Source organism: Danio rerio, chromosome 25 (assembly GCF_049306965.1).
Source record: "Danio rerio strain Tuebingen ecotype United States chromosome 25, GRCz12tu, whole genome shotgun sequence".
NCBI classification, from domain to species: Eukaryota; Metazoa; Chordata; class Actinopteri; order Cypriniformes; family Danionidae; genus Danio; species Danio rerio.
In genome coordinates, this window is record NC_133200.1 from 11,104,146 (window position 1) to 11,115,300 (window position 11,155).

At 40.1% G+C, this 11,155-nt stretch overlaps 1 long non-coding RNA gene across 2 annotated transcripts; it reads left to right on the forward strand.

The window, feature by feature from the left end:
• Positions 1–1,858: 1,858 nt before the first annotated feature.
• On the forward strand, positions 1,859–10,671 carry LOC141380903 (uncharacterized). 2 transcript variants are annotated; one of them, XR_012400271.1, is made up of 4 exons: positions 1,859–2,610; positions 3,780–4,472; positions 4,689–4,785; positions 8,366–10,671. It is a non-coding gene; the product is annotated as an uncharacterized lncRNA (long non-coding RNA). The 2 variants fall into 2 exon arrangements; XR_012400270.1 differs by lacking the exon at positions 1,859–2,610 and having other exon boundaries at positions 2,824–4,472.
• Positions 10,672–11,155: the final 484 nt, after the last annotated feature.

An 11,155-nucleotide genomic window follows, 5' to 3' on the forward strand; every position in this document is an offset into this window, starting at 1 on the left:
CAGTAATATCAAATGTCGAATGCAAATGATGAAAAAGTTATGCGTGCCTGGAAAAGTTTGAGGTGTGGGAGGTAAAAACTTCAGATCGTCATTGCCTGTGGCTATATAAGGGACAATCAAATCACTCACCAGCAACGCTCGCCGTGTGCAGGGATTTCAGCCCGACGCAGACCGACCGCTGCGGAAAATTGGCCAGTGACCCCCGAGACGGGTCAGTCCCAATTCACAGATGGCAAATTGCGTGGAAGGCATTGATTAATGGGAAAGACACAACTCGTTATAGTCGGCGGTGTCATCCTCGCTCTCTGAGTAGCCCGGGCTCGCACCCTCTCATTCCCCTCCCTCGCCTTTCATCAAGCGTATGGATGAAATAACAATCTAACAATTGATCTCACCCCCCCTCCAGCAATTAATGGCCTTCTCGTTGGCGTAATTTGCAGAAGAGAATAAACAGCAACTTAACTGAGAGCAAATGGATGTGGGAGATACTTGTGTTCATTCGCCATTTAGCATATGAGGTACTTTGAGTTGATTGTCACTCAGAGGTAATTGGGGGTCTGCGTGTATATCAACACAGAAAGATGACTCTAATAATAGGACACAGCTATGTTTGTAAGAACACAATGGAGGTAGCCGTTTGTGAATCTGGAGATGACTGTAGCTAATGGCAAGTAGCAGCATACAGCAGTATATGTATTAGGTTTGATATACTGAATTGTGCAACCAACTTTACACAATTCCCAGCCACTTTATGAGGTATTTAGGTATTAGGGTTTTTTAATGTAAGCATTATTTAGAACACATTGAGGTAAAATTTTAATGGCAATGCATCAATTTTATCGTGACACAGCAGCCCAGATGATTTAGGCATATATCATTCTTTATTTTTTTCTCAAAATGTGTGTTAGAACATGTATCGCGTCATTTAATCAGCTTAATGAAGATCATATTATTTGATCTGTGACTAGTGATGGGCGCTGCAATGATCAGAGCTGCTGGATTTACAACATGTTAATTCATCAACTTCTCCTTAAATACATGAAAGCAAGTGGCTTAATTAGCTGAGTGTGAAGGAGAAGGGCTCCAAAATTTAACCCTAAGAAATGGGACACCACTACAGCACCCGCACACGTCAAACTATGTCATTGTGGTCTCTTGCTTTATATGAGTTCAGTTGATGGCGGTTGCTGTAGTTATTACAGTTGCTTTATTTTTTGGTATTATCTTCAAGAAATCACCTAAGGAAAGGATATCATGTAATCATAATGATCTAATGTAGCAATTAGATTGTAACTATACTGGGCATTTACACAGTGGATATATTCATTTATGTAAACACACCAAAAACAACATTAACATTATAGCAGACATTGTAAAAAGCTCATTCCCAGCCACTAGACGTTTCTGACAGGGTATTAGAGTGTCATAATGTTGTAAGACTGCTGTACAGAAGTTATTATTAGGGATTATAGATAACGATATTTAGTGGGTTTTACTGGGGGGTTTTTTTATAAAGCATGATGGTAAAACACGAACATGGTAATGAATATATTAAAACATATGCTTATTTGTTGTAAAACCCTTAATTGTTGGGTTTTATTTTACTTTTTTTTAAAGCTTGATAGTAAAACACGAACGTGGTTATGAATATATTAAAACATATGCTTATTTGTTGTAAAACCCTTAATTGTTGGGTTTTATTTTATTGTTTTTTTTTTTAAGCGTGATGGTAAAACACAAACGCGGTTATGTATATATTAAAACATATGCTTGTTTGTTGTAAAACCCTTGTTTGTTGGGTGTCATTTTACCGTTTTTTTTTAGCTTTTTTTTTTAAGCGTGACGGTAAAACACGAACGTGGTTATGTACATATTAAAACATATGCTTGTTTGTTGTAAAAATTCGCAATAATGACAAAAATATTATTTTGTGGATCTCCTTACTTACAGGTGCATCTATCTTGCCGTTTTGGCTGGTTTAATCTAGGAATTTTTCTTACCCCCTGGTTTTGAGTGTGGTCCTAAAAAATATTCATTCAAAGGGGTATTTACCCCTTTCCCTTAGCCCTACGCCTTCAAGCTTAAAACAATTGGGACACCCCTACCCCTTCACGGAAATGCTTAAAACGAGGGATAGGGGTAAGGGGAAGGGCTAAGGGGTAGAACTGGGATTAGGCCAAAAGATTCTGATTATGACTCTGACCCTCACACAACAAGGAATTAGTGTTGTCAAAAGTATCAACTTTAATACAAATCAGTACTGAAATTTTACAAAACGTCTATTTCCCACTAAAAATTTGAGCACTGTTACGTTCTTAAAAGTCACTGATTGGCCATTGTGTTTACATACTCAACAGAAAAGATTGTGATTGGCCGTAAAGATCATCAGTTCATTATGTATGGCTGCATTTTGTCTTTAAAACGAACGCTATGACGCTGATACTTTTCACGCTTACCAGCTGACCCCTTTGCCTCCGCATGAACGGCTTTCCCACTGTTACACGTTTTTTTTCTGTAGTTAGCCATGTATGTCGGCAGACTTGAGATGCAGAGAGGAGTTGACCACAACGATGGGGTTCGAGTCCAGTGAAGAACAGTTCCAGAAAGCAGGTAAGACAAACACAGAAGCCAAAAAAATATATGAAAACAAGTAAATAACAGGGTGAGAATATGGTCAAATCTAAAAACGTGGTAAAAATCAGGCGAGGGCTTTTCTTTTTTTGGATTGCTTTTTAAAATTGTCGGTAGGGTGTAGAAAAGTAGGTTGGTGGGTGGGTCAATCTGTGCTTTTGAAAACAATATTGGTTGGGCTTTGGGAAAGAGGAGGGTAAGTCAGTCAAACAGTAAAGCCTGGTTTATACTTCTGCGTCAAGTGACCGGCGTAACCCACAGCGCAGGCAACGCGCATGGCTGTGCATTTATACTTCTGTGCGCTGTCTCTGTTGGTCTGCATTAACACTTCCGAAACGCTAGTTGGCAGTAAGGTGTAAATGTGTCTCTGTGTCGAGTTTCTTCGCTGTTTTCTTGCTTCTCCTGAACACTTCCGGGATGTACAAGTGGCTCAAACTCGCTCATTTTGAGGCAGGAACCGGCGGACGTGCAACAACTTTAAATATGAGGTAAAAACAAAACAAAATTGTCCATCCTGAGCTCCTTTACGGTACTTCATACTTGTAAACAATCGCTCGCGCCATTCGCGCGGCTCTCGGTCCCGCCCAGACTGGTCAGCGCTACCAAGGCGACCAATCACAGAGCTTACGCTACGCGACGTTGCGACGTGTAGTTACATTTTTTGAGAGGTGCACGTCAGTGATGGCCACGGCAAAGGGCTATGCGTCAGCGACGCAGAAGTATGAATCAGCCTTTAGTCTGTCAGTCGACAGTAGCCTCTAGTGGATTTATGCGAGGACAGTAGGCACGAATGGCACTCGCGAGAGAAATTTGAGATCTCAAAAAGCATACACAGTGGCCTCTGATGGATTTGTGAAAACTAAAACTGCATTAAAATGTACTTCCTGAGATGTATCTGTAGCTCTCCAGATATGTATATAGCAGTACATTTTCAGAATGGGTTGAAAAAAAATATATATTTTATTCTTCTGAAAGTATGCAACATACTGAAGAAGCAGATGTAATCCATATTAATCTTCATCAAAACTTTCTTTCGAGTAACATCTTGTCCAGTGCCCCCTAGAAAGAGCATTTTTATTTCTATTTTATTTATTTATTTATTTGTTTATTTTTTTACCTTTTAAAGTGCATGCTTTTTATACGGACAGATGGCAAATTGCCCTGACTGACTCATAAAAGAACAGAGCAGTGCAGATGTATTGAAGAAATATCAGGTTTGATCCAGAACTCTTTCTCCTGCCGAGGCACAAGAAGACATATGGTTTGGACTCACTCACCTGTAAGAAGGTCTCTTTTTCTATAGCTGTCCAACAGAGGTAGGACAACAGGAGACACATTAACAATGACTTCTGAACAGAAATGAAAAAACTGCAGCAGTTCTTCGGGGATGAAAAGCGATCGAGTTGAAGATAAACGACCATATGGAAGTTAGAAATGTCATGGCAGTACATAGCGCTAGAAATATTATTTTTGGGAACTATTCCGTTAAAAAGTGGAATAAAAGCAGATGATGCATTTGACATGGATGTCAACACTGTTTTTCCGTTGCTACAGATATTGTTGAGCTGATGGCTTTGCATTTGCATATTTTGAGTGGGTATCTAATCCAGTGAATGCAGGTGCGATGTAAGAAAGAGCTTGGCTTGTTTTCACCTTCACCTCCATGCTGGGTTTTATCGAGGGTGGTGGAATTTGATTGACGGCGTACTACATCTTCACACATTTGCGCTGATGAAGAATACCTCTGCTTTTGCACTCATATCGCCTACACAGATAAACAACTAAATATCCTGACTGGAACAACATGAATGATGCCTCATCTTGGTGACAATTCAAAGATGGTAAGGTAACACTCAATCACACCACTTTGCAATGTGTATGCTTACAAAAGAAAGCAACATAGCCTCATTCTGAAAATGTAGCCCTATATAAATTTCTGAAGATCACGCAATTATGTAGCCAGAAGTCCACATAGCTGCATTTTGTATTTTAAACGAATGCTATGGGGTGTTCCTTTTTGGGCTAAGAGCTAACCGTTTACCTCCATATGTTACCAGTTCCAGTGGCTCGCAGCATACGTCAGTGGACTTTAGACGCAAGTGACGTTGACTGCAAAGACGGGATTCGAGTTGGCCAAAGGGTTCCAGAAGGCAGGTAAGACAAAAACAAAAGCCAAAAAATTAAATAAACAAGTAAACACAGCGTGAGAATGTGGCAAAATCTGAAAACGTAATAAAAATAAGGCTGCCGTGAGAGCTTTTCTTTGTCTGAATTGCTTTTTCAAAACACTGTAGGTTGGGTTTAGGGCAGGGTGGGTGCTGGTCAATCAGAGTTTTTTAAAACGCTGATGGTTGGGTTTAGGAAAGGGGGTGGGTGCGAGAATCGATCGATCGGTTGGTCAGTCAGTCAGCTAACAGCGGCCTCTGGTGGATTTACGTGAGAACAGCAGGCACAAGTGGCACTCGCGATACAAATGAGATCTCAAAAAGCATACTCAGCAGCCTCCAGTGGATACAAGAAAACAAGAACTACAAAAAATGCAGCTCCTGGGATGTATTTGGCACTTACCAGAAATGGATATAGGGCTACGTTTTTTAGAATGAGCCTGGGTAGAAAGAAAGTGTACAGGCGATGTCTTTATGGACGAATAATACTCCAAATTTAGCAAATACAGCAGTGCTAATCTGTTTTAAACTGTTGTTAGACAGCTTTTAAGCTGATTTAGGGTATGCTTACACTAAAATAATATAGTCAAAAACAGACATTAATTTGTTTATGAAAAATTTTCGACAATACAGTTAAGTTTAAAAAGCAGTATTATGCATGTTGGCCAGTAGATGGCAACATCATCAAAAACCTTAAGTATGCATGCATGGTCCCAAAATCCACACTTGTTGCTTTGATTGGACTAGTGTGCATCAATGAAAATGTAATATGCATTTCGACACATAGTGCTTCAAATGAATCTTCTTGATAACAAGTCTTTCGGCGTGAAGTCAGTACGATTGCTCAGCTGGATATTATCGGAAGTGAAAGATGAAACTGTGAAGAATCAGTGGATGAGGTCTGTTTTTGCAAAAATACCTCAGCATTATAGCCCTGCCTTGTGCTATTCTCGTTATTGTTCTGACAAGTGATACTGGAATATACAAGCATACAACAGAGGATTTGTCGGCAGTTTGTAAAAGAAAGGATCATAAAAGACTATTGATGTATGGGACTTTGTCAGAGCTCGACAGGAACTTTATCAGTACACATTTCATGAACCAGTTTCTTCCTCCATACCAAAATGCTGGGGGGTGGTTGAAATTACGTGAGTTTTCCGGGATAAATAGCAAAATGGGAAGGTGGAGCGAGATGGGTTTGAAATACGGCTGACTTCCGGGAAAATGTGAGCGTTGGCAGGTATGCTCACACATACATCTGCAATCTGACAACTTCAAAACTGTTGATAAGCCATGGTGGCCATTTTACTCTGTCTCGCGCTGAATGCTGTCGACCAATCTCAACAGGCTGTCATAGGTCCAATCAGTGCAGATTAGCTTCGTGCTGAAGAGGGGTTTGGGAACAAATAAATTGCTAAATGAATTATATGGGAGTCACTGGGATAATTTGGTAAAAATAAAGTCACATTATAAGACAATTAAAGCTTTTTTTTGACCTGGCATACACATCAGCCTGTTGTTGGAGACCTTTAAAGAGCCCATATTATACATGAAATAGGGTCATATCTTGGTTGTAAGGGTCTCCAACAACAGTCTAATATGCATGCAAGGTCAAAAAACACTTTCATGGTCTTATAATCTGCATTTATTTTTACCTAATTATCCCAGCGACTCCCGTATGAATCGTCCAGTGATTCATTTGTTCCCAAACCCCTCCTTAGCGCGAAGCTAATCTGCGTTGATTGGACCGATGACAGTCTGTCGCGATTGGTTGACTGCCTTCAGTCAGAGAGTGAAATGGCCAATAGCCAATCAGCAATATAAAAAGTAATCACAGTTCATACACGCTCGATAGTGTAGGCGTGGATTTTAGCTGCCACACACACACAAAAACACACACACACCTCCGGACGACAACGCTCCCGCTTCCGCCCGCACCCGCCAGGTTTTAGCCTGAGAACCCGCTCCGTTTTCTGCCCGCCGCGCCCGATCCCGCTAGAGCGGGGGAGAACACAACCAAAACTCACCCAGCTATACAGTCCAGACAGCCAAGCTGTCTGTATAAACACACACACACAGCACCAAGCACACAAAGCTCGTTCGCTCGCTCTCTCTCTCGCTCTCTCTCATACGCGCGCATGCGCACTAACACACACACAATCACCAAGCACACTCTCTCTTTCTCATTCGCATAGCAATATCCATGATATTGCTAAACAGCCCGCTCCCGGTCCCAAATTAAACCCGTTACCGACCGCTCCCGCGATTTATTCGGAAATTTATTCGAAATTTCGGCGCGGGAATAAATTTCCGAATAAATCGCGGGAGCAGAACTCTACCACGGAGCTCCATAAACAAAGCAGCACGCGTCGCGTTTTTAACGTGACTTTGCACGCGATAAGAGAATATAGCCAGTTAACCTGATATAGTACACTCGGTTCCAAGTAACAAATCACAACTAAATACATTTGCAAGCTAGAGTCAACGAGGCAACAACTTTAACCGCACGTACTTACACTTGAGAAATGGAGGAAATCCATCCTGACGTCCAGCAGTAAGTTACTCTTTACTGATCCTTCCTTTAACAAACTCAGATGAAGTATTCTTTGTAGCATGTAGCTTCCAGAAGTTTCCAACTGCTTGGTTATAATGCTGATGTTTCATCTTTGGGTAGAGACTCAATATAATATCCATCTGCAGTGTGACTTCAATCGACCGGCATGTTTGTGTGCGTGTGTTTGTGGGTGTGTGTGTGTGTGTGTGTGTCTGGGTTTCTGCGTCAGAGGGCGGGGCCTCAGGTTTGAAATCTCCCGGGTTTGCGCGTGCACGTGAATAACTTGGTTTCGTTCGTACGTCATGGCGAAACACCTAATGAATCGGTATCAAGGCGACTCGTTTGAAGCACTATGAGTCGACTCTTTTATAGATGAATCAACCGTTTCAAACACTGTATTCTTACAGATTTAAGCCTTAGCTGGATACTTCACTTCACTTAGAGCTGTGTTACACACTACATGGAGGGGAATTTTCAAAAACCCATAATATGGGCTCTTTAAAACCAAAATATGACCCTTTTAATGTGAAATAGGGGCTCTTTAAATTTTAACACTGTTAATTTTTTTATATAAAATTCTGGTTGATAATGCCAAATTAAAAAACTATTATTTTCAGGAAAATCAATAAGATTCATGTAGATACTAGTTAGATGCAATGGAATATAATGAGACTTGAACATTTTTTATTGCTTTATAAAGTCAGCATGTATTTCCTTCTGTTTGAAGCTAGTCTAGTAACAAATGAAAACACTTAAGAGACAATGAAGGTTTTCTAATTTAATAAAAAGGCAGAAAACTTCCCCAAAGTCCTTGTTGCAATTATATAAACTTATAGACACTGATGTTTTTAGATATTAGGGGCATTTTGTGCATGTAATTGCAAAATATCACTTGCAAGCATCGAATATAAAGTGTAATATGTGTAAGCTATATAAAGTAATTAAAAGCTCTCTTGGCTTGTCATATTCCCTGTTAACAGCTCTCTGTAGTTAATTTTCTCTCATTTAATTGCAGCATGAACACAAACCCTGAACCAGAACCACAGAGACGCTCGCTCATGCACTGAACGGCTGTTTAAGCTGCGGTGAACTCTGCACCCAGTGTGTTTAAAGCCTCATTATCATATTAGCCGAAATTGGCTAACAATGACTAAACAGGACTAGTGTTCTTGGATTAACAGAAGCTGGAGCATTATAGTACAAGCGAAACGGGCTTCTCGAGGCTTGTAAAGCGGAGCAAGACATCCTGCTGTGAAGGTGGAGTGCTAAGTCAACTGTAATCCACTTAAGATGGCTCAACATCATGAACTGCTCAACGCGCACAGAAGCCTGTTATTGCCATTTCTCACGCTTAACTCTCAAAAATCCTACTCTTTTGTTTATGATTGTCTTCATTTTGAATACTGACAATTGTTTTAAAGGGATTTTTCCCACTTTCAAATCCTCTTACTCAACCTTTAACCATAAGTTATTTGTTTTATTGCTAATTTATTTATTGATAATAATTAATGCAAGCATCATTAACTATAAGTATTACATTGTTACAGCTGTACTAGCATTCAAATGGGTATGATTTATAAGACAGAAGTAACTTTGTAAATGTCAATCAGTGATGGAATGCAAGAATAGTTTTTCCTACTCTCATAGTGGATGACAACAAGTAACTGCTGATGTGAACCCCCAGCAATCACATAGCAACAATAAGTAAAGATAAATATCTTTTTAAACCACATAGCGACAGTCTAATTTCCAATTATAACCCCCAGAAACCACATGCTGTACCAACACTCTAACTATATATTAAAACCCCTAGCAACCACATAGCAACATTCTAATAACAAGTATAAACCCAGCAACCACATGGCAACACTCTAACTACAGATCGAAACCCCTGGCAACCACATAACAACAGTCCAATTACCAATTACAACCCCCATAAATGACATAGTAACACCATCTATCTCTTAATCTGGACCCCCAACAACAACATGGCAACACTGACTTATTACAACTCCCGACAACAACATAGCAACACTCTAATAACCAATTACAACCCCCAGCAACTCATAGCAACCCTCTAACTACAGACTGGAACCCATGGCAACTACATAGCAACACTTTAATAACCAAATACAACCCCCAGCAAACACATAACAACACTGTAAATTGCAACCCTTTGTAGCCACATACCAATCCTCCAATAATGTATTACAGCCTCTGGCAACTACATAGCAGTGCTCTAATGACCAATTACAATCTCCACCACATAGCAGCACTCCAATCACCAATTAGAACACCCAGCAACCACAAAACAATCCACCAACAACCAATCAGAACTCCTTAGTCACCATATGGCAACCACCCAGCAGAAGCTTTGCATAGATATTTACATTTGATGTCGCCTACTCTATTGTTGTCTATTAGACGGAATGCGTCACTAGAGCCACCATTTTAGTACAGGGTAGGGCTCCTTTGAAATGAAAATGGGACTGGCCATCCAGAGCCATAGATATATACACATTAATACATATATCTATGATAAACGGCGGGGCATTGTCGACAAACAGTGTGTTAGTGTGCAAATGTATTATCCTCACTCCCTGTTAAATATAATCTAATCCATGTCCTGAAACACACCCCTCACCTGCTTTTATTTCTCATTCTAACAATCAAAGGACTGATTCGCTTGTGAATGAATCCCCCTCATGAACGACTCATTCACTTAGCCGAAAAGTTTCCAGCACCGCAGCATCTTGTTGTCATATTTAATTTACATCGTTTGCTTATTTTATTCAACAAAACTAGCATACGCCTAGTATTCAGTGCGAGTTGGTGCTACTTTGCCTTATGCTCAGTGCAGTAAGAGACTGTATTATCATCAATAATGTTACCTAGCACAAAAGTTTGAAACATACAAAAATGTATTTGTAAAATGTTCTGCAATTAAGCTTCTTTGTTTGCTCATTACTACACCCGTACACATCGCTAAAGTCCATAGTCTTGACTTGAGGTTGATTGACATTTGTCCTAAGAGCACTGTACAAATGTGGCAGCGCTATTAATGCATGCTCAGGGTCGGTAGGCCTCTGCGATATCTAGTGTATTCATCTATTGAAGCTTTGTAGCAACTGCAGGAAATCACCATGAACATTTTCTAATGTAAAAAATGTCATATTTGGTAATATACACAGTTTAGCACACTTAAAATGGCACTATTTATTAGTAATCGACTCTTCAGCGTACTTATTTATGAACACATTCATGCGTCGTAAGATATTTTAGCGAAGTGCTGAGTCATCTTTAATAAAGCCTGGCTTAATGTGACTCTGGATGGTGGCCAGATCTCCTCCTTTGCTCAATATATCACACATGTACAACCACAACAAGACTATGCGCATTACACCATCCATCCATCAGACGAGAGCTGCCGTCCCTCCTCTCCATCTTTGTCGGTGAGTGAAAGCACCTGTAAATAATTCCCTTTATTTTTGCAGCAGATTTTTCTTTTTATTTTACCTTGCTATTGTGTTACTTGTCTTTAGAGAGGTCCTGAAAAGCAGAAACTTTATCCTGGTATACCCCTGATTTCATATTAACCACTTTATCCACAGCAGACCTGTAGTGTTTTACTTCCATGTCGAGGTTTTGGGAGTGTATGGCGGTAATGCATTAGCATGATGAGAGTGGAAGGGTTCAGGTTCTCAGCTCACGGTTCAGGCTGTTGAATATTTTAGAGGTGTGATGATATTTAGATATCTGCTCGAAAATGTGCCATAAACCATCCAGCAAACAAATTACCAGGGAT